Source organism: Schistocerca cancellata, chromosome 7, assembly GCF_023864275.1.
Source record: "Schistocerca cancellata isolate TAMUIC-IGC-003103 chromosome 7, iqSchCanc2.1, whole genome shotgun sequence".
Lineage (NCBI taxonomy): Eukaryota > Metazoa > Arthropoda > Insecta > Orthoptera > Acrididae > Schistocerca > Schistocerca cancellata.
Window position 1 is genome coordinate 327,125,730 of NC_064632.1, and position 17,356 is coordinate 327,143,085.

The following is a 17,356-nucleotide window of genomic DNA, read 5'->3' on the forward strand; positions in this document are numbered from 1 at the left end:
TTTAATACTGTCACCAAGTTTGATTTTCTGTACCGGGAGGCTATAATTAAAGTGCAGCTACTCACGAAGGTCCTCTGTGGGCTGTAATTATCGCATGATAGCGAAACTTGATAGATATGCTAATGCGTCAATGCAGATCCGATTTACGCTGGAAAAAAAGTTCCAATTCTGGACACCAGGTGCAAATATGGCGCTGCACAGCATCTCGTCGTCGACGTCTCGGGTGTTTACAATGAACAGACTGCGTAATTGGCGGTTAATAATAAAATCAACATTTTAGCTTTGTCACTTGTTTGACCTTTCCTGCCCACGTCCTGTCCGTTACATAAGGAAACATTTCTATAGCTCTTTCTTACATTCACAGTGCCAGTCCTGCACTGGTGGCCAAAGTTAGAACCAATTTTATTCCAGCATAAACCGGTTCCCCATTAACGCATTAGACTACTTACCAAGTTTTCCTGCCATACTATAATTACACCTCACACTGGACATCTGTAAGTAGCTGTACTTTTAATTATAAACACCAGGTACTTTCTACATGTCTTTGTAACGGGATATAAGTTTGTCATAAAACGATTGCAGCGTTAGTAACAGAACAAGAAGTTAGAAATGTGGTGTTGAAGTGGAGGAGACTGTTGGGCAATGGAGGCTGCCACATTGCGTATTTCTTGATTCAATCATTGGTGGTAAGCGGACAGACGTCTGCGATGTAGAATCTCTCTATGAAACTTTTCGAAGCTCAAAATTCGCTACCTTCACGATGATGTATGCAGATGAAGTCACTATTTTCGCGACTGACGAATCGCCGTGGTAAATCGACACCAATTACGGAAACAGATATCGCCTGTAAGTAAATCGACACCAATTACGGAAACAGATATCGCCTGTAAGACGCTGCGGTTCACGAGGAAACTACCGAGTCTTGTTTTGATACAATCGATTCATCACTTCGGCTTATTTACATATCTTCACTTCAAACTGAAAAGCGTGAATACTGTCTTGCAGCTCCTAAAGCCTGGTTTATTGAATCATGTACGTCTGCTGTTACCTCGTTATTCGTTTCGATATGTCGCCTAATGAGACAAGTGTTGGCTAAAAACTGCGGAGCACCGTCCGTCGAATGGGCCCGCGGCTGCGACGTGGCGTTGTCATTGCCAAGGTCGGTGGGCCGGTGTTATTAGCACAGTTTTGAGCAAGTGGGGCCCCTGGCGGGCTACGGCTGGCCCACGCTGCACTCCGTCCCACTTCAAACGCGTCCCCAGTACGGATCCGTCTGTGTCGAAGAGCGCCACGTCTGGCGGTTCTTGATGAGGTAAGCAGTTGTTTGTACAATGAAATGTTCATCACCATCTTTCGAATGACGGGCAGCACTCCATCTGGATCTATTAGAAGCCCATTTCTTCATTTGGGAAGAATTAGAGACTCCTGCTTTACGTATAATTTATTTGTAAAAAAAAGAGTCGCAGTCTTCCTCTGGTTACCTTCCCATGTAAATGCTTCAAGAGATTTCATTTCACTTTCCTCTGTTGTCCATGTTTCAAAAACATACAATGTCATGCTTTAAATGCAGCTCCTAACCACCTTTCTTTTTACTTCAGTACTTACGTTGTGTGAACAAAGCTTTTTTTTTTTTTTTACTCGTGAAAATTGGCATTGTTTCTCCAATTCTTTGTTTCGTATTTTCTTTGCGTCTTATGTGTTCAGTTATGACATTTCCTAAATATCTGTATTCTTTTGCTCGTTTTCTTTTATTCTAATTTTAATGTTTGCTTCTTCTGATTCTTTCGAGCAAACGACTGTTTCTGTTCTTTTAGTTAATTGTCGTTTTGTATTCATCCCTTACTATTATAGTACTGTATCCATAACCCTAAGATTCTTTGTGGAGATTTCTCCCTTGTGGATCTATGCCATCAGCAAAAGGACCTATGTCATCCGAAAACCTATCTAACGTCTTTAAGAATTTAACTTATTTTGGTGTATTTCGTATCTTTACTATTGCTGTTTGTTCTTTCTACAGTTCTATAATTGTCCTGTATCTGTAGTCTACTTTAATCATTTTTAGATTTTCCATTTTCTTATTCAACTTGACGTGTCTAATGCTTTCCTTGTGCCTACGAAAACTATGTGAATTTTTCTGTTGATCCTAAAGCTTTCTCCAGTTGTAATGCGGACGCATAAGATAGCGTCTTTTGGAAACTGCCTTCATGAAGCACAAATTGCAATGTATATGTGTCCTCGAGTGTTATCCTTATTATTTATATTTTATTTCTCCGGGCATTACGATTTTCCCTATATGTATTATTCTACAAACACAGGAAACTAGATCTGCAAGTTTTCGGCAGTGAAAGCATTTCATATTTACATTCCTCAAAAATTTTAAGGTGTTAAATGATGTTGCTTCACTCCTGGATTTTGAAACATTTGTCTTGATACTGATCTTTCTAATGTGTACCCTAATATTTCACGTACTTTACACCATTTTGCCGACAAATTGGTGAATGATTTTTTCCATTGTTTCTTATATTCCGAATGACTCATATGTTTATTTTGTTAAAGCTACAACAATCTGTAGTAGACAATGTAATGTTTTTGTGCTCTTCAGTCCAGAGACTGTTTTGATGCAGCTCCCCATGCTACTCTATCCTGTGCAAGCTTTTTCATCTCCCAGTACCTACTGCAACCTACATCCTTCTGAATCTGCTTACTGTATTCATCTCTTGGTATCCCTCTACGATTTTTATCCTCCGCCCTGCCTTACAATACTAAATTGGTGATCCCTTGCTGCCTCAGAACATGTCCTATCAACCGATCGCTTCTTCTAGTCAAGTTGTGCCACAAACTCCTCTTCTCCCCAATTCTATTCAATACTTCCTCACTAGTTATGTGGTCTACCCATCTAATCTTCAGCATTCTTCTGTAGCATCACATTTCGAAAGCTTCTATTCTCTTCTTGTCTAAGCTATTTATCATCCACGTTTCACTTCCATACATGGCTACCCTCCACACAAATACTTTCAAAAACGACTTCCTGACACTTAAATCTATACTCGATGTTAACAAATTTCTCTTCCTCCAAAATGCTTTCCTTTCCATTGCCAGTCTGCGTTTTATACCCTCTTTAATTCGACCATCATCAGTTACTTTGCTCCCCAAATAGCAAAACTCCTTTACTACTTTAAGTGTCTCATTTCCTAATCTTCGCTCAGCATCACCTGATTTAATTCGACTACATTCCATTATCGTCGTTTTGCTTCATCTTATATCCTCCTTTCAAGACACTGTCCATTCCGTTCAACTGCTCTTCCAGGTCTTTTGCTGTCTCTGACAGAATTACAATGTCATCGGCGAACCTCAAAGTTTTTATTTCTTCTCCATGGATTTTAATTCCTACTCCGAATTTTTCTTTTGTTTCCTTTACTGCTTGCTCAATATACAGATTGAATAGCATCGGGGAGAGGCTACAACCCTGCCTCTCTCCCTTCCCAACCACTCCTTCCCTTTCGTGCTCCTCGACTCTTACAACTGCCATCTGGTTTCTGTGCAAATTGTAAACAGCCTTTCGCTCCCTGTATTTTACCCATGCCACCTTCAGAATTTGAGAGAGAGTATTCCAGTCAACATTGTCAAAAGCTTTCTCTAAGTCTACCGTTCAACTGCTCTTCCAGGTCTTCTATTTTCTAAGATAAGTCGTAGGGTCAGTATTGCCTCATGTGTTCTAACATTTCTACGGAATCCAAACTGATGTTCTCCGAGGTCGGCTTCTACCAGTTTTCCCATTCGTCTGTAAAGAATTCGTGTTAGTATTTTGCAGCCGTGACCTATTAAACTGATAGTTCGGTAATTTTCACATCTGTCAACACCTACTTTCTTTGGGATATTGTAATATGTAAAGTTTATTTAAAACATTTTCGAATACTGCGAAACGGTTACCAATGTTGACACATTGGCATCAGTATGCTGACATAAGTTTTGAAGGTAACATCAACGGTTACACGACGCTTCTATCATCGTAAAACCTATACATGCTCTACAGTGATGTAAGAAATGTTGAAATATTTAATGGGAAATAAAGTTTGTTAGCTGGTTATCGTAGCAAAATGGACAGTTTGTGGTGGTAAGAAATGAATAGATGTACAATCCGGCTTGGAAGTCAGTCTTCAAGAAATGAAGCAGACATTGTTTTCGATACTTAAATAAGTGAAAAGGAACAAAGTTAGGTAGCTAAACTGCAGTTTGCTTGTTACTGCTTCTAGTGCCACACATCATTTGTAACCGGGGATGCCAACGATACATCGAAGTTTTGAAAACATCGAGGTTTATATCGACGTTTTGAATGGTGGTACAACGCCGATGCATCGACGACAATAGTCAGGAAACAGCGACATCATCCAACAATGGACCCTTAGTCCGTTCATGGATGCTTAGCCGTCGACAAGTCAAGCCTCGTAATTCGTGCAGTACCACATTTACTGCTGTCCTCTTGAGTTTTGCACTTCGGAAGTAGCAGGTAAGTAAAACATGAAGTTCCAGTATTTTTATTTACTTGAAATGGTGTCAACTGGAGCAACTCTCCAGTGCTAGACTAATAGCGAAAATATCCACCATTTATTGACAAATCTGGACTAAGCTTCTGCTTAATACTCAGTCAATTGCAGTTCAAATGTTTAAATAAACAGTGCATACAAAATAAAGACTTACTGTATGTGATTCTCATTGTCGGATTCCCGTACCTGTGTGTGTGCTCGATTCCGATATCTGTGTGTGTGCTTGTGCGCCGTAACATTTGATGACATTGCGATAGTTCGTTAACGAGTCCATCATGTATGTATCACTTCAATAAACAGAGAGAATACCACATCCATCAAACCCAGCTCTTTGACCATATCGTCCAGCATTTGTGATGACATGCCAGTTTCACTTTCGCCAGAAAAATCAATTGCCAATACATTGTAGGGTAACTTGCAATCTAATGTTGATGATTTCATACGCAAATAAAAATGAAATTGTACCAGGTAGTTGGGTGAAAGTCTAAAGCTTGTGTCGAATTTTAGTAGTATTTTATTTGGATTGATGGTAATTTCAAAGTTGTAGAACATAGGCGTATCTGTATCTGGGTTTAATTTGGAGGGGGATGGGGGTTCAAAAAATGGGCATCTTAAAAAGTGGATTTCTAGTAGATCACATAACGGCCTTTAATTATATACAACGAGCGAGGTGGCGCAGTGCTTAGACAATGGACTCGCATTCGGGAGGACAACGGTTCAATCCCGCGTCCGGCCATCCTGATTTAGGTTTTCCGTGATTTCCCTAAATCACTCCAGGCAAATGCCGGGATGGTTCCTCTAAAAGGGCACGGCCGACTTCCTTCCCCATCCTTCCCTAATCCGATGAGACCGATGACCTCGCTGTCTGGTCTCCTTCCCCAAAACAACCCAACCCATTATATACAAGATTTTTAAGTTATTATTGGTCTTTTGCCGATGAATTATTAATATTCACATCTAGCAGAAATCAGTCAGGTAAATTCTTTGGTGGCATCTCCATAGAGATGCGTTTTTGTATTACAGAAACCGTTGTTTGGAGATGGAATTAAACATTTCCGCATACACGCTAGGAATCTACATGTTACCAGCAAACTGTGTAATAAGAGAGAGTAAAGTCTGAGTGCGATGTTATGTCCCGTGTGCTCAGTGGTGTGCAAATATGGGGAAACTAGCACAATGACCGGCGCAGGGATAGGAAACGTATGGGGAAAACAATTTCCATCTTGATCTCTGCTAACAACAGACGAAATGTTTCCATTTCGTACTGATCATCTGCTTTGATAGAAATGCTGGACGAAAATAATATTTTTTCGTGGGACGATTACGTTCTTACAGTAGTGACGAATATGAAATTAAATTGTCTTATAAAACTGTTAGATTACAAAGAGTGGCAGTGCCTGAATACGATGTTGACTGACTTCTTCCGACACACACCGATTAAAACTACGGTCCTGATGCGGCTTCGTCTCACCAAGGCTGTACTGAGAGAAGTATGACCGCCAAAAATTGTTGGCGTATTTCCCTCGCGCTCCATGCTGCACTAACATTGACCATGGTTTCAAAACATGAGAATTTTTAAATGACTATTACGTTGGCACCGATTTCAGCACCTTGTAAACGCGTACAAATTAAATTTCGATAATTTCATTTTTGGAGCCCAATGCCTTCTTCGCCCATGTTACAGAGAACGTAATATTATTTATTATAATGTCTTAATAACTACACCGATAATGTGATTTTTAAAGTAAATTGTATGTATGTATGCTCTGTAATTATTTTTTTATCATTAAGTAACTAAGTTTTATTCTGAAGACAATATTTTCAAACTGTATGTTTGTACAGACAGTCCCAGTTTTTAGATTAAGGAATCAATGTCCTGGTAGATATTTCCGGGACCCCATTTTGTGCAGGATATCTGACGTCAAAGGAGTATTTTAGTTCTATCAATTTTCCCCCTTAATCTTACGCAGTATTATGCTTTAATTGTCACACTTTATATTATGGTAGCTTTTATCATCTTAGCCAGCTGGGTGGAGATTTATTAACGATTATTATCATCTGGTAACTCTACTTTGTTTCTTTATTCATAACATTGCCACCCAATAAATTTAAAAGTAAAATTTGAAATTGTTTAACAAACCTGGTGACAAAGAAGCTATGTGCAAGATATGTAATAATAAACTAAAAGCTTCAAACAGGACGACCAATCTTCGTGGTCATTTACTCTCGCAGCTGCAATGGCAAGATTACTGTACCACCTAGCGAGGCGTCAAGAGTTAAAAGCATTTCTGGTCATTTAGAAATGGATAACCACAATGTCTGATAATAGTTATGCAAGGAAAGTCGATCATCAGACACCGTCAAACAACGATTTAAAACTCAGCTATTTGACCAAATCCTCCAGCATTTGTGATGACACGCCAGTTTCGATCAAATCTTGCAATATTTGTGGTGAGATACCAGTTTCGCATTCGCTGGAAAAATCAGTTGTCGTTACATCGTCAGACATTGTCACCGTAGTTCTGATAAACTATGCAGCTAAGTGTTGATGATTTCATAAACAACATTAAATGCATAACTGCACAGGATGGAGCAAAATCAAAGGAAATCACTGAAGCTATTGTGAATTTTATAATCATGTATAATAAACCATTTTCCATTGTAGAAGAACAAGGTTTTTTACTAGTAATGAAAGAGATATGTCCATTGTACAAGGTGCGAAGTCGAGAGACAATAATAACCAGGATTGGTCTTTTGGAAACATACATAAAGAATACTGAAAACTATTCCGTCTCCTATGCTATTTGGACACAAACAACGCAAAATTAATCATTTGTGATCATTAATATTCACTTGCTAGACATGTCCCACTCCTCAACAGGGCATTAGGTGTTTTTGAGCTGACGGAACACCACATATCACTGTATATCAGTGAAAAACTGATAGATGTTTTCTCTGAGTGGACTGTTTCAATTGAAAAACGTTCAGCTATTTTCATAGATAATGACAGCACTGTTATCAAAATCAATCAGGATATGTTTGGCGAAGAAAGGAGTATCCCCTGTTTTGCCCACGGGATTAACTTAGTCGTAACGAAATTCATTGACGATACAAAGCACAGCACTAAACTGATAAGAAGTATTATCAAACATATAAGAGGTAGCGTCAATGCAAGTGACAAGTTTTGGAATGTGCGCCAAATTAAAAATATATATATATATGATGCTTGACGTTTGCACACAATGGAATTCGTACTTGGTTAGAATGATTCCCAGAGTTAGTGTCCATCGTGGGAGTGATAATTGTAACTAAATCTGGGGCTCCCTTGCCCTCCGCACCCCCTACGCCTGCCGTTTCTAGCAGCGAGATAGTGTGTGTATCAAAGAAATGGCGGAATTGATACGACCATTTCAAAAATTAACAAAAGAAATTTCAGGTGACACTTGCGTTACAGTAAGCAAATTGGTCTCGTTAGTCAGTTGTGTTGGGGATGCAGTCGAGAATAACTGTTCAGTTTAAAAACAAAATAATGTAACAACTAATAAGCAGGCTCGACAACTTAGAACGTTGCCCCATTCTGGCAGTTTCGGCAACTCTTGACACAAGACTCAAGTTCATCCACTTCAAAGATGCCTTCTCTAAATCAAAGGTAATTGCACATTTACCGAACTTTAATGTACCTATAATGAAGAACGACACATCAGATGAGTCGCGTAAAGAAGATGTAGATTCTGACATCTGGAAATATAAGTAGTTGGCACACAAAAACGTGAAAAATAAGCCATCAACGTCTGCTGGAAACATCAGTGACACTGAAGTTCAGGTGTACCTGTCGTTTCCCGTTACACCAATAAAAGGAGACAGTATTGAAATCTGGGAGAACATGAAATCACTTTTCGCAAAAATTGCGAACGTGTATCTTCCCACCTTCGCCCCGTCTATGCCAAGCAACCCTCACCCATGTAAGAAACAGACTTCTAGGGAGTAGATTATCCATGCTTGTTTTCCCTAAATTCTGTGTCAAAATTGTTAAATTAAAAAATTGTTTTGATCATAACAAATGAATTTTCCTCATAAGATCCATTTTATTTAGTTTCGTAATTGATTAGTCAGTATCATTGCGCCTGGTGTAAGTTAAAGTCAGGAAAGGTGTAGGAGGGTTTGTGAAGAAATAGCTGACTATCTCTATTTCCTTGGGGTTTTAAGACATCTCTGACGTCAAAGTTACCTTCCTTACTGTATTACTTAAAAACAAAATCATTTCAGTGAGCTTTTCCTAATGTTTCTAAAATATATCGAAACATTGGAAAAACGTCGTTGAATCGTTTTTAAGAGCAATGTGTTTTTGATGTCGATGCTTGTCTGTGTGTACATCGATGACGCAACATCGATGTTTGTAAGAAAGATGTTGCAACTGTGTTTGTAACCCACGCGATTAACGTTAACGTTAATGAGGGGATTGGTGGAAAATAATTTTATGCTTGCGATTGCACAACTAATCCTGCTCCAATACATGAATTAAATATTCATAAACTGAATAATACATGAGTATATTCGTGCTGTATTCACCATCCGAGTAACACCATTTTTGTGTTTCTGTTTCCAATGTTCATTTAGCTGGATTACAAATCCATGCGGAAGATAGTAAGTTATTGCTGATCGTCTTCGAAAGCAAGACAAAACAGAATTGTTTTAACAAACGGTGGCGGTTTGTGATACAGATAGTGTCTGATAAAATATAAATAAATTGTAAAATGCAATTAAAGGTATCTAAATAAATCTAGATCATACTACGATCTGGATGCATCTATAATGAAAACAATGCATTGAGACTTAGGAAATAATTTTCGCGCAGATCCTTACGGGTGAAGTGGAAGTTATGTATTTGAAGAGTACACTTTCTGTTGAAGTCAGCTCACGAATGGTGCGAGAAAATTGTGAAAAGAAATTAGCGCCGAGAACTATATCGAAATACTTACGTTTCCGAACTGTGCGGTAAAATTAACCTTAGCTCGTTGCCTGATCTGCCCCTGTGTTTTAAATTGCTATCTGCAAGCAGTTATTGGTTTAAAACTGTGAAATATGGATATAAAAGCTATGGCTATATATTTATGTCACAAAGTATGCCATGGTAATGACTAGTCTCAGAAAACCTTCATTATGAGGGATACGAGATGGAATGCTTACCCTAAGCTCCGATATTATTGACGATAGAGCCAAGGAGCAAAACCATACGCCAAGTGTGGCAACAGCAGTGAGATAGGTAACAAACGTTAATTGACAATGAGTTCTGTATTTATTTCACCCACATATAATGGTCTGTTAATGGGTCTGGAGATTACTGAGGTAAAACTACACTTCGTGGGTTTCCTGTTTCCCTTAAAACCTGCTGTGCTGGAACGAGGACATCCTTCCTTAACAATGACAATACGCAGGTCACGTACCAGTCATTTATTTTGCTCAGAATGCTTCCGTAGTTTATACATATATGTACCACAAAAAATGCTGTTTGGTAGATTTTCTCTTTTTTTTAGTTCTCTTGGGTTGAAGTCCGGTTGCTTTCTTTTCAGAATCATTGATTAGCTACAATATCATGCCATTCTTTCATTATCATCGCTATAATACTACTGATACGAATTTTATCGCACATCTGTTATAGTGAGAACGCATCGTTAGCTTGTTTATTGTATTTTTTATTGAGTTGAATATTATGCTTTTCGTTACTATCATCTATCACTATGTATGGGAATTAATGGTAGTCGAACCCAATAGTCCAGTATATCCTAATGTTCCATTTCATTTGCCGCTGCAGGCTAACGATTATGATACAATGTGCTATCGTCAACCGGTAAATTTTAGTATTTGTGTGAAACAGAAATAAACAATCGTAACCACCAGGTGTCGTTTTTAGCTGTTGGAAATGTAAACAGCGTTTGTGAATAGTATGCAGCGTGCCTGACGAAGCATAAATCTACTGCGTCGCAACATTTGCGACTCAGATAGTCTTAGTCTTTCAGTTAAGTCGTAGTAGTAGGGTAGGGTACACCACATAATCAGCATTTTTCACAGAAGTAATACACATATAGGAAAATTATCCAGTAGGACATATTCTAGCGTTACGCATTACTTCACATATGTTTATCGGCAGTCTGCAGCACATGTCTTCAGTTGCTGAATGTTAATTAATAACATGTTCATTGACTTTTGTCAACAAATATTTATTGTTCGCTGCAGAGCACTTCCGAGACATTGCTATAGAAACTAATGAAGTCTTTATTCATTAAATTTTCCGTACTCTTCCATAGCGTCAGTATCTTTTTAGTCTTTGTTAATTTCTTCAGTGCATTACGCCAGCTTATATCTACGGTAGAATTTCTTTGGTGGACTGCATTCAACCATGTTGCCGATTTCTGTCGTTGGAGGAGATTGAAGGAGCTGAAAAATGTAGCTACAAGCTTCTGACTGTGTGAAAATAACGTGAAATGAACAGTCAACTTGATTGTTTTCAAAATGTAGTCAAAATGTATTATGTTTTTAGGTAAGTGTGCGCTTTCTTTGGTTGTTACGATGTGTTTGTTTTCTCATAATTTCTTGTTGTCGTCGAAGGCATACTCGAAAGCCCTTTCTTAGTATAAATACGCTGTTTTGTGTTTCATTCGTATAGTAGCATGATTTTACGTTATGTGCAATAACGAAGGAATGTTTTCGCCTTTTCTGCCCGTACTACGAGGTTATTATCATGTAATTACCATTTAAATGAAATTGGCTGTTAGAGACCCGAGTATTCCGTATTTCTGTTAATACAATATATTTATTTCAGCACTACACCAGTATAGGGCAGGGCATTACATTTAGCGGTAAAAAAAATCATAAAATGCTTAATTATTAAATGTGAATCGTTGTTAAAAAAAATTTTATTCAGGAAGTTTTACAGAAAGTGCATTGAGTTACTGTAAAGTGACCAGACGTCCCGATTTGACCGGAGCAGTTCCGATTTTTGGAATCCAGTCGCCTTTTTTCAATCGGTTTCTATCAGGACGCCTAAATGTTCTAGTTTTTAGAAATCAAATTTAGTTCCATCAGTTCAGTTCGGTCATGTGAGGTTTCAGCATACAACATTTTATATTTCTAGCATTGTAAAAGTATCTATACTTTATTTCAATATCGGGTTCCTAATCTAACATGCCATTACGCGCCGTATTATGAAATGCGTTCACGCGGTCTACTTGATGATGCTTTCCAGTTCGAGATCTTCAAGCTCTGAAACTGGTACCAGCTACGGAGAGAGCTTTGCACTTCCAGGGATCACTAAAATTATATTCTTTGATCGAAGGAAAGTGCCCAACGATATTAAAGACATTTTTAAAAACTCGTGTTATGAAGTTTCTGAAGTTCTTGTGTTTTTACGTAATCAGCCATGGACGGATCATTTTAATGCCATTACAGACAACAGATTAGTTCTTTTGAACTACGTATGTACGTGGGATGAGATATAAAAATACTAAGAGTCTCTTCTAAATGTGTTACGAAACTGCAAAATTAATTATGATGGCTTGTTTCAAGAGTGTGTTAATACGCAGCAGTTTGTCATACCTCAGCAAACAGAGAAATGGCGGACAGAAACCATTGTCACAGATAAGCGTTGGGCACAAACGTTTCAGCACTTCAGCTCCAAATGTATACCTTATGAAAATATTTCAAAGATTGTGGAATTTGTGTTCATCCCGGTACAAATGCAGCAGTCCAGCGTGTCCTTTCTTTGATGAGTAAAATACGCACATCTGAGGAAACTCAAATGAAAGTAGAGACTTTGAAAGCTAACTTGCAATACAGTTATTTGGCATTCTTTGACTTCCTGAACTTAATAGGATGAAAACATCTGCTAAATTAAATTTCTTCATCACAGATGTATGGGAGCATCAACACCGTAGTGTGTAGTTACATCAGCAAGTGTTGAGTTCTGGTTACTAACTTTTAAAATATATGTGTATTGTAATTAGCCAATAAGTACAAATGTGCCTATGTTACAGATTATGTTTGTTATATTATTAGTTCGTTGCAAAGTTTAATAATATATAACAATTACAGAGCGTTCCGAGCAGTTACAAAACTGGACGCAGCTTCGGCACCCAGAAATATGGTCACCTTAGTAAATGGGGGTATTCGTTGGCCTAATCATACCATTTAACAGCACTAAAATTAAAATCTTGGGCCAGCATAGGATCTGGCGATAGCTGAAAAGTACTATGCTCGGGCTTGAACTTGGCGTCTGCCACCCTACGTTCCGAATCGGCAGAAATCTGACGTTTGGAGGCGGATAGTTTTGAGGCCGGTTGCGTTCTGTGTTCGTGCGTTTCTAAACTTTAAGCTCGAAAAATTTTTGACGCCAATTTTGAATGCTGTTTCATTTTTCTGTCATATAACAAGTGGCAATAATTGTCACTATTGGAATATCATTGTAGATTATGTTATTATATAAAACGATTTTAGTTACGATTAAATGAAATATTGAAGTATTGGCTAACGCCACACTTTACTTTTGCTTTGGTAAACTTCGGCAATGAAGCTCAAAGCTCATCTTTGGTGCCTGCAGAGGGAGGTCTGCGGTAGTATAATGACCGTGACAGAGCTTCCAACCTCTTCTCTAAAATCCACGTTGTTGCTCAACATGCTGCGTCGTGGCCAGTGAAGAGGTGGTATTGTGATGACTGTAGAGTCCACTTTATCGGCGACAAAAATTACTGAAGTCAAGACTTTGTGAATTGCTGCGCTACAATGTTAATGAGATAACTTCTTTGCGGAAGAATGAGGGACCCGAGCGCAGATCTCTCAGTGCCAGATTTGAAACAACTGAATTCCTTCTCAGGACGTATTTTGATTTTTTTGAACCAAGATGTTATCGCTTTCGGAATATTATGGATAGTACCGTGCATGAAATGTGCACGTTAGTGAAATGAAATGTGCATGTGAGTTAAATGAATGTTAAGTTTCCTCTGGGCAAATAGCGACCAGTTTTGATAACATAAAAGGAAGGCAATTGACAGACAGTGTGAGAAATACGTAATACATTCTACTGACGATACTTATAGGTTATAAAGTGTAACGTCTTTGTTAAATATCATCACAATCATTAATATCTCGTATTTGACGTCGATTGCTAGATAAAAGCCGCCCTTACACTTATTTCAATTCACTACCATCGCAAAGAATAAGCATCCATGCTAATCCTGCATGTTTTTTAATGTTATCTGCCCATCTGTCATTAGATCGTAGTCTCTTTCTTTACGTATCTCTTGCAATTCAGCAGAATACCTCCTTGGTCTATCTACCATACATCCATCTGGCTACATTTCCCGCTGACCTCCATTTCGTTCCCATTAAGGCCATAATTACGTCTCCCACTCCAGTCAGTTGTCTGAGATATTTCCTAGTTTTTCTGTCTTTCCCAGTATGAATCTCTGAATTTTTCGCTGAGGAATCCTCAAATGCTTTTCGCGTTTAAAGTCACTGCTCAAGTCAAAACTAGCGAAACACGGAAGTTTTCAAAACTTCCTGCTTCAAACAAATTCGAGGCTTATTATTGAAAGCCCTTTTCAGTTTACCACAAGCACTCCAAGCCATTCTTTTTACTCTCGTTCCGTTTATTTCTTTTGCTATCCATGCGGTAGTTGTCAAGTGCTCCAAAACAGAAAACTCATGAGTTATTTATAATACCTATTGTGGATGACGAACTGTAAGTGATTTAAGTTGGCATTTTATGAAGTTTTCTAATGAGCTGGTAAGATTTGATTGTACCATTTACTAGCTTTTGAGCCACTGCAGGTTATCATCAGGTGAGTATATTTATTACAGGAATATTATTTGCGGGACCATGTGCATCTAGACGCTACGAGACGTGGTGCTGAAGGCATAGAATTTCGATCATGTACATTTTAGCCAGCTTACACACTTTCGATAATGCGTATTTTGACCAGCTTACACGCCAGTGCGCGCAGGCACTGCAGAAACAATCACGGGATGTCAGCACAAAATTTTTGAGGGTGTACCAAAATGTGAGTTCCAGCATTCTCTTACTCCCTGTATGTTCAGTCTCTATTTACTGTAAAATTAAGTGTGCCAAACTCCCGTAAGTGTGTGCGTGTGTGTGTGTGTGTGTGTGTATGTGTGTGTGTGTGTGTGTGTGTGCGTGCGTGCGTGTGTGTGTGTGTGTGTTTTCACTTTTTTTTTTCGCTAGCACAACAACCGTGATGCTAGTTGCACAAGATCCAGAAAATATTCATGTAATACTTACAGCTGATGCCTGCAGTGGCTAGAAAACTACTTACTTGTACAATGAATCGTCATATTCAAAACACGACTGGTTTCGTTTCAGACCTACGTAAACCGCTAATCAAACTGTGTGAATGTATTTTTAGTTTAGACTGTTCCCTTTCGATGTTTCACTGTAAATTATTTTAGTCTCGTTATAATTGATTTTATTGTCTGCTTCTACTCGATGTGAAATTTGTCTGCACTAGATGCAAATAGTGCAATATCATCAGCAAGACTAAGCTGATTTCCTCGGGCTGGATGTGTGGGTCGTCCTTACCGTAAGTTAGTTTTAGTTACATTAAGTAGTTTCTAAGCAGTTTGGTCCCATAAGACCTTACCACAAATTTAAAAAAAAAAAAAAAAAAAATGGTTCAAATGGTTCTGAGCACTATGGGACTAAACATCTTAGGTCATCAGTCCCCTAGAACTTACAACTACTTAAACCTAACTAACCTAATGACATCACACACATCAATGCCCGAGGCAGGATTCGAAGCTGCGACCGTAGCAGTCGCGCGGTTCCGGACTGAAGCGGCTAGAACCGCTCGGCCACCGCGGCCGGCACATATTTCCAAACTTAGCTGATTTGGTTATGTTCAATTTGCACGCATACCGTCGTTATCCTATTGACTATATGAAGGAGGGTATAAAAACTTCCTAGACGGTTGCCGAAAATAATTTCCTTGATATGTAATCTCCTCGCTCGAATTCTCGTATGGTGTTAATGCCTGACTAATTGATGGAGTCTCGTGGAAGCAGTAGTATCTGTGTATATATTCTTCAGTATTCTAATACAGTTTGAAAAAGTGAACTAGACCAACTAATACCGGTTGTAGGTTTCGTCCGCATACGTGTGGAAACGTAGATCAAAATAATGGGATTTTTTTGCGCCCGTGTATTTTTTTGAGATATAGGTTGTGGTGGCCGGCTGAGATACAGCGTAGCTCAAAGTCGAGGTTAGGTTGGATGGTGACATATCGATTGTGAGTTCGTAGAGCCAACGAATGTGAATAAAAACACGTATTTATTTCGTCTGGTCTGCTTTCAAACGATTGGTGAGAACCTCTTCAATTTATTAACTCAAGCTGATGACCAAACGTTCATAAGCACATGAAAAGAAAGAACGTTCGAATCGCGGACGTGTGTGTTACATGCAGAGTTTCTTGTAGTACGCGATGAAAAATGTTGCCGTAAATTTTGTACATGAATTGCTGTGAATTTTTTGTAGGTGACTAAATTATCAGAAAAAATGTAATTGATGGTTCTTTTGTGTGACTCATTAATAGCGTACAACCAATGTTGGAATTACCGTAGCATTTTGTAAAATCATAAAATCCTCGGTTTACCTAAGGAAGTAGAAATACGTAGCCTTTATCAAATGCAAATTAATTTGTTGTATCGCTGTTTTTGTTGCTCAAAATAAAATGGCTTTGGTTCCAGCATTGATTGCACTCGTAAATATTCTTCATTGCCAATCATTCGCAGAGACGTCACGTAATTGTTACATTTTCTGAAATTTCAGTTGCAATTTTTTCTAGAACAGTTGGGCAAGTCTTTTCTGGGTCGACGTTTCATCAGTGCTTTGGATTTGGTGGAAAACCCACGTTCCTGCTACTATAAACACATCTGTTCTGTTCGTTCTGCATCACACCAGGTGGTACTTAAAATTAAGTATTAAAAGAAATCCACCTCTGGATTATTAAGTAGCCAACTGAAACAAGATCGAAGATAACGATGTGACAACAAGGAAACTTGGAAGTTGTTTGGTGAATCGATGAGTTGAAAACAGATTATGTGCACATTTTACCCCTTTTTGCGTTTAAAAATTCGATGAATGTGAAAGAAGATAACAACTACGTTGTTTTGTTTTCATCTCTTACATTTATGTACAAGAGAACATTAAATACCCAATATACGGACGAGGCGACGACATATAAAGATATCAAATATTTTTTCGGCTGAAGCACAGTTTTGCATCAGTTCCACTTGATACTGACCACACGACCGAAATTTAAACAATGGGTTGTATAAACAAACTTGCGAACCCGGAAATGCTTCGTAATTGCTACACATGTATGGAAATGGATATCCGTCTTAACCAGGGGTATCCCTGGGAATTGTGTCAGAATTAAATTTTTGCCCCTCGTTGCGACATCGTCCACTTTGAAAGCATGGAACTCGAAATTATAATAAATCATAACACGAATGAAAAAGATCTCGGAAAGCTCTTACTGATTTACTTTAAATTTTCACTTAATACTCTTAAAAACATTCAGGTGGATCCAGGCTACATTTTTTTAATGACAATGTACAAGATGTGTGTTAAAACAGACTGCAAGAAAGAACAGAAAAGTTCGTGAGAACGTAATAACACAGTTTTGTTTATGGCTTACTGGCTAATGACTAGAATACCACTACGCAATCTGAATAGTCGTTAACTTCGTAATGCTACCTGTTTGCAGATTAAAACTACGCAAAATAATGTCATTGAAGATACTACC